The following is a 12,143-nucleotide window of genomic DNA, read 5'->3' as shown; positions in this document are numbered from 1 at the left end:
TTAACTGTGAAACAAGCGTGTATAGACATTAGATACCTTCGTAAGCACTGCGGATATGGATATTCTTGACAATAATATGCAGAGCTCATACTTTCCCACGAGGTAATTGCTTTTTCACTTAACGCGATCTCCACAATGAATTGTTTATATCGTTAACTGATTGTAAGTTAATCTTCGGCAATGGCACTGTAAATGGGTTCAGTTTTTAGTGATTATGTTCTTGAGAAAAAAATCTTAAACTTGGTGATTAAAATTTTCGGATGCGCGATATTAAACACTTAAGCGCTTTAAGCGATCTACTCTTCTAGTGAACAGTTAGCAAAGAACAGCTAGAAGGTTCTAAAGAAAGTGTTAGAGATTGCAAAATAATAAACCTTAGGCGAATAACCTTTAAGGTATGTTACTAGGCGAAACTTAAAACTGTTCTAGAAGCTTATTTTTTTATGTGTCTAGTTCGCATTTATCGTTCCCAAATTAAAAATGTAAAAAGAAGATGAGAAGTTGACCAGTATTACTTTTAGGTAGTAATGAATAAGAGTTGAGTGATGAATTCTTATAATTTAACGACGCAAATGGCACTGAAAAGGGAGGAAATTTTTCTTGAAATACAATATTAGCGAAAATTAAAATAGAAATCGAAAAAGTACCTCCTTTTTTTACACTCATATTTATATCATCAACTCACAAAATCCATCTCATACGTCAATTATGATGGCTTAAAATGTTGGAAGTGTCCAGGAATATATAAGCCCTGGTATTTTGAATGTATAACACAATAGTTCCCTTTGTGTTAGTATGCTTTTTGCTACTAAAATTTGTTCGCTACCGTTTGCTATCATTTCAATTCCGAATTCAAAATTTCTCGATAAAAAAGAAGCAAACAGGTGATATCAGGGCAGTTAACATGTTTGGAGAAAGTTGTCATAGTCCATGGAGCCTTCCACGTCTTCCGGATAACGAAGGTGTTAGTGACAAGATCCAAACCTGGCAGACTCCGACGAAACGCAAATGGTCAATTCAGTAGAATTCAAAAAACTGGCGTGCTCTCTACTCATCAAACTTTTAAAATATTCTTTGATGCATTTCAGGATTCTTTTAGCTATAATCTTTGCGACGATAGGAAGCTCCCCATTCGTCGCATTCATGGCGAGTTCCCTTTTTCCTGCCCTTCCATCTCCACAGCCGCTTATCATCGTAAATGAGGGGTCGGCGATTGACGTCCATGACAGGACCACCGAAAGACTTGCGACCACATACCAGGTCTTTCATTACGCGGTATACGGTTCTGAAACTGTCGCTTACTTCCGTCCGGCTTTCTAAAATATAATAACACAGTGCGTCAAGAAGAAGAGAAGTATTCCTTGATGGTTCCCGGATGCATAAAACAAATATAGCACCTAGCTTGTCGAGATCGGATAATGTATCCCTAGTATTGGAGATCCTTTGTGACAAATTTGTTGTTCAGAACATTCAATATCAAAATTGCTCGTCGAGGAACTTTGCTGGTCGAAAGTCTTTGTTAGAAATAGTAAGTTATCGAAATGTTCCATGATTGGTGGTATTAGTAGAACCCAAATGTCATGGTCAAGAAGTCGAAGGGGTGAGGTCGGTATGAAAGCGATATTATGATCAATGGTCAGAGTCGTAATGAATCTTGTCTGCAAGAATTAACTGGGAATTTGCTCAGCAAGAGTTATGATATAAGCATCCTCCATAGTGATACTATTTAATTTGCCTGTAACACAGCCAAGATACACTCTGCAAGGGTTCACTGCAATCATGACCGGTTAAGACTCACCAATACTAGCAATGATAGTTTGCGACAACGATATTGCTTCGGTAAATAAACTTGCTTTGAAGACCAGAAAATACCATTGCCATTGTCAAACCTTTCAGACTATTGGGACGTCAGCTATTATTGATTGATGTTAGTGAGATTTTCGGCCGATAATAAGGAAGAGAAATACAGTTCCGTTGCCAGTCCAAACTGATGAATAAATTGGTTTCAAGGCGGGACTGAGCCCGAAATGTGATGTCAGCCAACAGTTGGTTGGCTAGTCCCGACTGACTTAAATAATTTTCTATGGAAATGGGGAAGCGAAACGACTAACAGTGCCTTCGTTTATACGTGCAGAACTGAATATCATTGCTGGGACAACTCATAAGAGCAGTAGAGTAACTTTGATATTCGCTTGTTAGGACAAATGTCCCAAAAGTGTATTCTCTGGCAGCCTGATATTGTGCAGACTAAAGAGAGACCCAAGCAGCCGAACCTTACGGATTAGATAGTCCGTGGTGGAAATCAATATGAAAGGGCAGTCAATTTCCATCTCTCTAGAATAGGCTTTCAAAACAAGGAGCATTTTAGATCAAAGCATTCCCGATTGTTACTTAGAGGTGTTCAGAAAAAAACAAGTCGGGAAACCGGAAGCTGGACGCTGTATTTCTTAGTACGTAGCACGCAATAAATGCATATATTATGTGAGAGTATCCACTTTCGGGTGATATTGACATTCATAGTCTTCAATTTTCAAAGAAGCAACAAATTTGAGGTATTATAACTTTGTTAGTAATAGTGCGATTTCCACCAAACTTGGTAAGGTCATGCCCTATATCACTGCAAAATTTCATGGTACTACGATGAACTTAAGGGGGGTTTCTAACCAATTACAAAAAATTATAGTAACATACTATTATTAACTTTATTTAAACAGATATCGGCATGGAAGGTATTTCGGAGCCAAGGCACCACATAATGGCAGCCTCCTGATTTTTTTCACATTTTTGGGTTGGGTAGTTTCTGAGAATGGCCCCTTAAAGAAGTGATCACTTTCAACCCCCCGCGCTCCCCACCCCCAAAACGAATGTCAAAACTAAGCTCGGCTTTGAAAAGTACTATTCGAGGCCTTTAATTTGACACCCCACATGACTATTTGATGAAAAAAAAATTGTACACCCTCTTTTGCACTGTCTGTCTGTCTGTCTGTCTGTCCGTCACACGGATTTTTCTCGGAGACGGTTGTAGCGATTGGCACTAAATTTGGTAGAAAGGTGGGAACTGTGAACGCTCACGCATATAGTGAGTTACATCCTTTTACATGCAAAAGGGGGGTGTACATTTTTTTTCATCAAATATAGTCATGTCGTGTATCAAATTAAAGGTCTCGGTTAGTATTTTTCGAAGCCGTTCTTAGTTTTGGCATTTGTTGAAAAGGTGGGGAGTGCGGGGGGCTGAAAGTGACCATTTTTTTAACGAACCCATTCTCAGAAACTACCCAACCGAAAAATCTAAAAAAAATCAGGCAGCTGCCACTATGTGGTGTCTAGGCTCCGAAATACTCGCCATACCGATACCTGTTCAAATAAAGTTAATAATAGTACATTACTATAATTTTTAGTAATTGACAGGGAAACCCCCCTTAAGTTCACCCTAGAATCACAGCAATATAGACTATAGCATAGAGTATAATCTTGCCAAATTCGGTGAAAATCGCATTATTACTAACAGAGTTATACTAGTCAAAAATGTGGCTACTCTGCAAATTTAAGACTATGAATGCCAATATCACTTGAAAGTGGATATTTTCACATAATATATGCATATTTTACGTGCTACATGCTAATGGGACAAATGCGCACCCAAATTTCTTTATAAAAGAAATACACAAAACCTTTCATACCTGAAGCGTCTAGCTTCCGGTTTCCCGACTTGTTTAAGACTTAATCCAACTTTTCTTGCATTTTTGACCACATCGTGAACTCGTAGAAGAAAATTTAAATAGTATTTTGTTTAGAACATGTATAGTTATGAAAATAACTAGAACTAACGTGATCGGCTGAAAAATTAAACTTTGGCAGCTACTATAATTTAAATTTCAAAATCGCTTTAATTTTTCTACCTAACACATAGGGAAATGGGACTTAATTTGATTAAAATTTGACGCACTTGACGACTTTGTTAATAACTGTAGGATTTCCACCAAACTTTCCAGTAAGTTGTGTCATATTATAGCATAGACGTTGATTCTCATTCCCAAATCAGACATACATCCCATATGTATTTGCCTCCTAAATAACAGTGGCAAATTATTTGAACGAATAATCTTCAAAAAATTACTTCCGATTGCCGAAACTTTGGGGAAAAGGTTTACAACCGATGCGGATAATTTCGTGGCTGATATGATTAAAGCCGCTCTCGAAGAGGATAAATGCAATGCTGTAATAACAATCAATGTGAAAAATGCTTTCGATTTCGCAGGATACAGCTAAATACTAGAGGCTATAATTAAATTGGGAGGGCCGGAGTACCTGGTGCAAATTATCACACTAAATAACATGCGGAGTTTTAGAAGGGTCCGTTCTACGACCTTTCTTGAGATAATCATTTATAATGGACCGGTGTGACCACTATCGACTTCGCGGACGACATTGTCCTGACGCACGTCTCCTCGAATTTACGATTTATGACAATAGCCAGTTTTCGACATTAGGTCTTGACTGGAGCACGCAGCCCTATCACCCGCACAGCATAATACGGAAGCAGTACTTATCACTGAGGAAGAGTACATTTATGAAAATCAAAGTTGGGACACTGATAATACATTTTCAGTTTGCGCTCAAGTATTTGGACGTAATGATTAATTACATGTGGAATGTGTACCACCAGAACACTGTTGGCGAAAATACTATCGAATATATGCAGCCTCAGTTCGGGCAGATGCACTGGAAAAGAAAGTACTAAATAGAAGAAAAATGTGTGTTGGATATCGCTTAACTACAACCGAATATGTTGCGCCTATCGAACAACATCCTACGAAGTGATAGCGGGGATAATCCCAATTAACATTCTGGCGACAAAAGGACGAGGGCTTTATAATCGAACGTATATCTCAGCGGAGAACTTTCTACCAAGTAGCGGCGGTCCATGCGGAGTGAAACTATCCCCGAGTGACAAAACAGGTGGAACGAGTCACAGAAAAGCGGATGAATGCACAGAACTACCTGGGATATTCAGAGATGGATCGAGCGAACTGGCGACGAAGTAGATTTTGCCTTAACGAAAGTTTTGAGCGGGCATGAAGGTTATCGAGCATGCCTCTATGATTTTGGGCAGGGCAAATCGCCATGTTGTCCAATGTGCACGGGCATTGCAGGGCACGCACAACATGTGTTATTTCAGTGTCCGAGTTCGCAGTTTCTAGAAACTAAAACTTCACTCCGGGAAAGATGATGAATTATTTATTAACATCGAAAGGTATTTGGACACCAGTCAATAAAGTGATCGAAGCTATTCATAGGAAGCTTAAATAGGAAGAAGTCAGCTAGCAAAAGGAACGAGTGACGGGCGCGAACATTAGTGCCAGATAAATTCTGATTCAGCCCGGTGGCATAATATCATACGAGAACCCTGCTTGAAAAGTAGAATTGAAAGCAGGTGCTTTTGGTGAGTAGGAGTCCCACATAACCATTTGGCAAGAGCCCATGTTAGTTTAGAAGATTTCCATCCTTTAACGAAAAAAAAGTTAGATACCTTGACAGTAAACCGATTCTAATAAGGTTTGGTTTTCAACAAAACCTAAAAAAAGTGAAAAACGTGATAAATAGTCCCATTAAACAGATTATATTCTACCTTATATGCTCCTCTTGGAGGAGTAGAAATAAAGAATAAAAATTGATCGCTGTAAACTAAAGGAGAAAATAATTGCCTACAAATTCGACAGACTTTAGACACACATTAGATTTGATACTATAGTATGTGGCTAAAACATTCCTTCAACCTTTTAAAGATTTTTGAAAAAGAAATTTGGCCCTCTTGGAGGAAAAAATTTTCTTTTGCAGATTTCGTTAAAAGTGGAGAAACTGAAAGCTGGATGCTTCTGGTATTCAAGGTTTTGTGTTTTCTTATGTAGAGAACACAGGTATTCCCTTCGTAACTAATTGTATTTTCAAATTAATATATGTAGATATCAAAAATACAATACATACCTTCATCCTACACCCTAAACAAAAAACATTGCCCCTCACCCACTGCATACAAACATATATATAATATATATATACATATAGCGGCAAAAATCTCAGAGGAGAATCTAAATAGGGTCGAGAAGATTTCACATCATTCAGTGATAAATTATTCGTCTATAGAAAAGGAATTTTGAAAAATAGATGCTCCACCAATTTAATGAATTTGCATGAATGTTCGAGATTGCAACCAATCATAGGCCGCCAGCTTAGATGTTTATTCTCAAGGATCCTAATCTGAGATTAGTACTTTGGGCACTGAAGCTTGAACATGTGATTACGAGAACATGCGCAAAATTGCAATACACTTTGAGTAAAAGTTCGAAAATTTACTATACAAAATCTAAAAACGTATCGAGTAGAAGTAAAAGCAGGGTACCAAATTTGAATCCCTCCATGCAAAATGCAGTAAATTATAGTCACCCTCGGCGCCACCAAATATCAATACTGGAGTACCCGTACAGCTAAAAGAAACGGAAACATAGGCTCATGAACCACTACTAACTACTATTCGACTTTCTATGATATAATTGGATATATTGTATATTCTAGAAACAAATAATATTTGTTAGTAATGATGAGCCAGTTTTCAAATTTACCCCAGCTTATTAGCTCTGAATTAATGGTTTGCTTTAACTTACCACGCTCTGATGTTTTCTGTCACGAAACCTTATTTGTTTAGGTGGTCCCACGATTTGATTCGCTTTAGAATAAAAACCAAGTGTCTTTTGTTGACGTCGGTTACTTTCATTTAGGCTCTTCAAATTATAATATTTGCGTTGATGCAACCCAATATTAAGTACCCAAGGTACGACCATTCTATTCTGCTCCTAGTAGGTGTAATCAAATATTATAAAACTGTTCTTTCTACAAAAGAATCTTAACCTCAGCATGTCCTAATGCCCTTTGCATCATTATTTGGGAATTCACTTTTCCCAGTTAAAAAATGTAAAAATAAAAATTACAAAAACTTGTATCATTTTCGAATGTCACATTTCGTTTTCCGCTCCAATTTCCACTAACTTCATACCACCAGATTTGGGAATTATATTTCTGAATTTTCAGAGACAAATGCAATAAAGTTAATTGTTAAGTTTTAAGAGATTAAGATACAAGACCAAAAAATTCTTCTCCATAGTCTCATAGCATTCGGCATAAGTGAAAGGAAACATCGATGTACATCCAGAAAGCCAACATGTTCTTTTTCAGAGGAGTAAAAGATTTGCCGAATTAGATAGAGAGAGAGAGAGAGAGCTAATTATTAGTGTAGAACAGATCACTAGAGACCAAGCAAATGTGTTTAGTTATCATATTAATTATGCGAAAATTTACTTCTTTTCTTCCAAATTTTGACAAAATCCTGCATACCCTTGCTAGTAGATGTCCTAGGAAGGGTTCTGGCATCTAATTCTAAACCAAATTGATAATCCATTTATTTGAATTGAATTTATAAAAGACCTAAATCATCAAGACTAGACCGCGAGATATTCGACGCACCATTGTCTAATAATCTACAGGAAATGCTTCATCGTCAGAGAGCTATACCGAGGATTATTTAGTTGAGTTATACTTTAGGTTAAGTTTTCAGAACATGCAGCTGAAATTATTTACACGCTGTATCAGATTACTTTCGTCTTACAGCATCGTTTACATCTGTGTTGGTTTAACCACCATGGTGCAACATTAATCCAATCCAATTTGAAAAACTCTTCCTTTTACAGAGATTTATTTGGAGTAGAAGGTTCGATATTGAAAAGCTCCAGAAATATGGAATTCAGTCGAAATATGTCAGAACCTTGGAAGAACAAATCCTGCAGATGCTTAACCGTCACCAAATAGCCGATAAGATTAATGTGGAATGAATGAAGCATTCCAGACGACGGCTGTTTAACGAAAACTGTTATCAGGCAATAGATGAGAAAAACGCTGCATATTAAAAATATGAAAAGAGGACCACATGACCCAAACCAGGCAAATACATGCTGAGATGACCTATAGAAAGAACAAGCAGGAGCATAAAAATGGCGAGCTATCCAGGTTGGAAATCAATGGGCTTTATATGTCAAAGAGCTGCTCCTCCAATCATACATCGAAGGGATACTTACCTTTAGTAGAAGAAGAAGAATGTACTTAAAAAGTTCAGAAACAGCAAACTTGGGGGTGGATGAAGCTATAGAGCTTCTAAAAACAATGAGTAAACAATGATGACCAAGCTCCTCAGCACTTTTGGGTCTAATGTAAGTATGCTAAATAAATTAGGAAGCCGGAAGCTGAACACTTCAGGTGTGAAAGGTTGTGTGTATTTCTAATATAAAAATATTTGAGTGTACATTTGCCTCATTTGTACCTAGCACGTAATGTATCCATATATATTATGTCAGAATATTCACTTTAGCGTGATACTGACATTCAAAGTTTTAGAATTTGCGCTGAAGCGGCAAAATTCATGGTTCTAACTTCCACATAGAATGACCTGCGAAACTCACCGCATGTGTGGGCGTTCATAGTACCACCTTCCCAACAAATTTTGTGTTAATCTATACAACTATTTTTGAGAAAAGTCCGTATGGCAGACAGACGGACAGACAGTAAGCCGCTTCTTATAAAATTTTGTTTTACACAAAACCTTTGAAATACCGAAAAGTATAATTTGTCCTATCTATTGTATGAAAGGATGCCAAACTCTTCTAGTTCTCTTAGAAGTATGTGTATGTTGCAAATTGTTGTCAAAAATAATCAAAGTAAGACACGAACCCTTCTCAAAAAGTATTTTTAGGGAATACCAGAGGGAATTTCAATATGAAAGGTCAACAGTTGATCAGATATTTTTAGTAAAGCAGATACTGCAGAAATGTTGAGGATATAAAGTTGATCTTCTTCAAATTTTAGTAGACTTCAAACAGGCACATGAAGGTATCGATCGATCGGTACTGCGCAAAATATTGTCTGACTTGAAGGTCCAAGAATGCCAATTAGAATTACTAGAATGACAGCTAAAGAGCCAAGTAAAGCAACGAAGCCAACTAACAAAATGCTTCGGTATATAAATAAAGATACGCATTGGATCTCATTGAAATACTTATCTACAAATCACCCGAGATAGTGTTAGCAGGATCGAAGGAGAGCCCTAGTAAAGCTCAAGGACATAGCGAAGCAAGTTGCCTTAAAAGTAAACGGCACAAAAACCAAAAACAGAGCACAAAACGGAGGAACGACGGCAATTAGACAAAACGATTAAAACTTTGAACATTTAGACAGTTTTGTGTATTTAGGCACAACTCTCATAAACGAGAACAACGAAATAGGGAAAATAAATACGCGGATCATTCTTGCCAAAAAAAAGTTTTATCCTCTACTGCCAACTCTAAAAAATTAAAATACGAACAGAGGAACAAAGTTGACAATAGATGAAACCTTGATTCATCCGGTCCTGTGTTATGGCACCGAAACTTGGATGGAGAACCAGACCATAGAGTAGAAAATCAATTCTTTCGAATGCCGAGTTTTAAGGAGAATTTTAGGCACAATGAGGGTGGACGGCGAATGGACAATGAAATACAGCAATAATTTGTCGTCGTAAAAACTAAAATTTGAAATCATCAGTGCCCCAAGTAAGCGCCTACTTAAAAGTAGCAAAGTAAACGATTTCGAAAACCCTCGAAACAGATCCGAGTATTTAGTGTTTACTGAATTGTAAATTACACGCTGCTCAGGCTCCGAAGACCGAGGAGGCGGTCGTTCATCCAAGATGAGGACAAGCAAGCAGTAAAGCAAATTTCTCTTGTCCTCGCAATGAAATATGCCGCGTTCTTAATCAATTTTAAGATTGTCCATCTTGTGAATTCTCCCCTGATTCATGGGCAAGCAACGAAACGCTTCAATAACACACTTGCACACACTATTAACTGTCAGTAATGTCGTATCCAAAAAATAGTCACTGAGCCACTAAGCAATCTTATAGTTCTACGAAATGTAATAAATAATTTCAGATTTTTTGAAAAAATATAAATTAATTTAGGAGAATTATACAAGTATCATTAATCAGAAGTAAACGCATCAATAGTTAGCAATTTCCTGTGGAACATGATAGACTTCAATAAACACCACTACTTATTTGCCCATTTTCAGAAATCAACAAAAATACGCTATATACTACAATACCGGGAGGCGATAGTAGCCCTTTCTAGTTTATTCACATGGCCGCCACTTCAAACTACAGAAGGAAGAGTGATAGAAAATTTGCAGGAGAATGTAAAGAACCGAGTGAGGTACCTATCGTGCCTAATAATTCTGCGAGGAAACAACAGGCAAAAAAACAGAAAAGCCTGGTTTCTGAATTGCTATGAAAGCAATCGTCCACAACTAAATTTTACTATCCTAAAATTTTCCTGATTAAATAAGAACCGCACATAATTGAGTTTAAACATAAAAAAACACGAAGACGCGAAAAAACACAAACAAACACTTCAAAAAAGCACTCATAGACAACAAAGTTTAAATCAAATAATCATTGAAATCTCAACAGATCCAGATAATCCAACAAAAAATATTTGTAATCTTATAAGCAGGAATAATCAAATTATCAAAGTAGCTGCAGACCGAATTATTATCGGTTTCGTTGTTAAATCTTTCGATAATTTTTTTCCTTCCTAGTGTCAAGTTCGAATTATTAAAGGTGTCAGCCTTTCTTCCGCTTTGTTTAGTTTGAAACGGAAAACTTATAATAAAACTATTTCGGTTGGGTAAGCCCAAGATATCTCAGAAATAATAAAGGTTGGTTTGTATAAACCCATCATTATTGGTGGTGTATCATGAATCTTGTAACTTCTAACCGTGAAAGAGTTTCTTTATTAAAATATTCAACTTTTACATCAGATAATGAAACATTAAAGTATTTTGGAAACGGTTTAGTTTAGTCCATATTTGCAAACGAAATATTTTTTTGAAGAGTTTAATAAAACGAATATGAGTAGCTGAACCTTAGGTCCGCTTTGCTTCAAAGTTTACGCTGAAAAGGTGATAAACCTTAAAATACGCATAGTTATACAATAACAAGTATCTTAAGTGCACATTGCTGTTTTTCAGGTTTGCAAGTACACCTTTACTTGTGCCCAGCCGATTTCGGCCTCAACTGCGTCAGCTTAATAAACAGAGCAGGTTTAAAAGGCAAATTTCTTCTTTACCTCCTCATATGCAGTTTCTGCTGCTTACTTACACCTTACACGAGAGGCTACTTTGGTTTGTCAGCTCAAACAATCCAGACTTTGGCATCACTTCAGCAATGAAAGATCTCTCAAGAAAGTTGCAAGCAGAGAAAACGAGGTTATTCGCACATTGCCAAGTGTGTAACCGAAAATGTTATGAATGTACGTCAGGAAATTCGTCTTTTTGTATTTTTCAACGGTCGATAAATTTATTATATCCAGAACAGAAAGACTAACCACGTATTTCGCAGAGTCCAAAAGTTAAGTGAATTCCAATTAACCCAAAAACCTCTAGCAAAATTATTACCATCTCATTCAGAAAAAATGGCCAAATTGTTGAAAATATTGCAGTTAGCTTACCAGCAATGCAAATAATCAAGTAACCGGGAGTGACTCAATAAATTCCAGGTGTGAAATTTTCTTTTCTGCAAAAATTTCGTTTTCACACACTTTTCAACTCACACTTCCTGTTTCGTCCAGGTTCACTTCATAACAAGTTCACAGACGACAATTGCTCGAATTGTTAGTAAGAATACAGTAATTGTTCGGGTAAATATTCGTTCGCGTTGGATTGTTGCGAAAGACAAACTGATAAGACGCGCCGGAGAAATGCTTGGAACGAACCGATCCAAAACGGTCTCACAGGTAAACTGAAGAGCAGGTGACCATGAAGATGTAAGTTATCTGCATGGACTTGGAGCATGTTCCCCCGAAGAAATGTTGGCTTTGAAGTCACGTCTCCGTGCTGCAGCGAATGCTGAAGAAAGTAGTAAGATATGGGTACACTACGGCTGGTAAATAGATGTCTGTTTGATGTTCAGAGGAAAGAAAATATTATCAGTTTGCGGTGCTTCGATTTGCGAAGTAATTAAAATTAGAATATTTTAAATCAAATTAAAAACTGTTTTTGAATGGGTC

The 12,143-nt window shown here is 37.0% G+C and overlaps 1 protein-coding gene across 1 annotated transcript in view; it reads right to left on the bottom strand.

Moving 5' to 3' along the window:
- The window catches only part of LOC119649018, a 96,290-nt gene extending 84,407 nt beyond the window's left edge, over positions 1–11,883 (bottom strand). The window contains exon 1 of the mRNA XM_038050971.1: positions 11,586–11,883. The gene's annotated coding sequence lies outside the window, so the exon portion shown is untranslated. The remainder of the gene's footprint in view (positions 1–11,585) is intronic.
- Between the last annotated feature and the right edge of the window lie 260 nt (positions 11,884–12,143).

The sequence above is a fragment of the Hermetia illucens genome, chromosome 2 (assembly GCF_905115235.1).
Source record: "Hermetia illucens chromosome 2, iHerIll2.2.curated.20191125, whole genome shotgun sequence".
Taxonomy (NCBI): Eukaryota; Metazoa; Arthropoda; class Insecta; order Diptera; family Stratiomyidae; genus Hermetia; species Hermetia illucens.
This window is presented reverse-complemented; position numbering and strand designations above follow the sequence as displayed.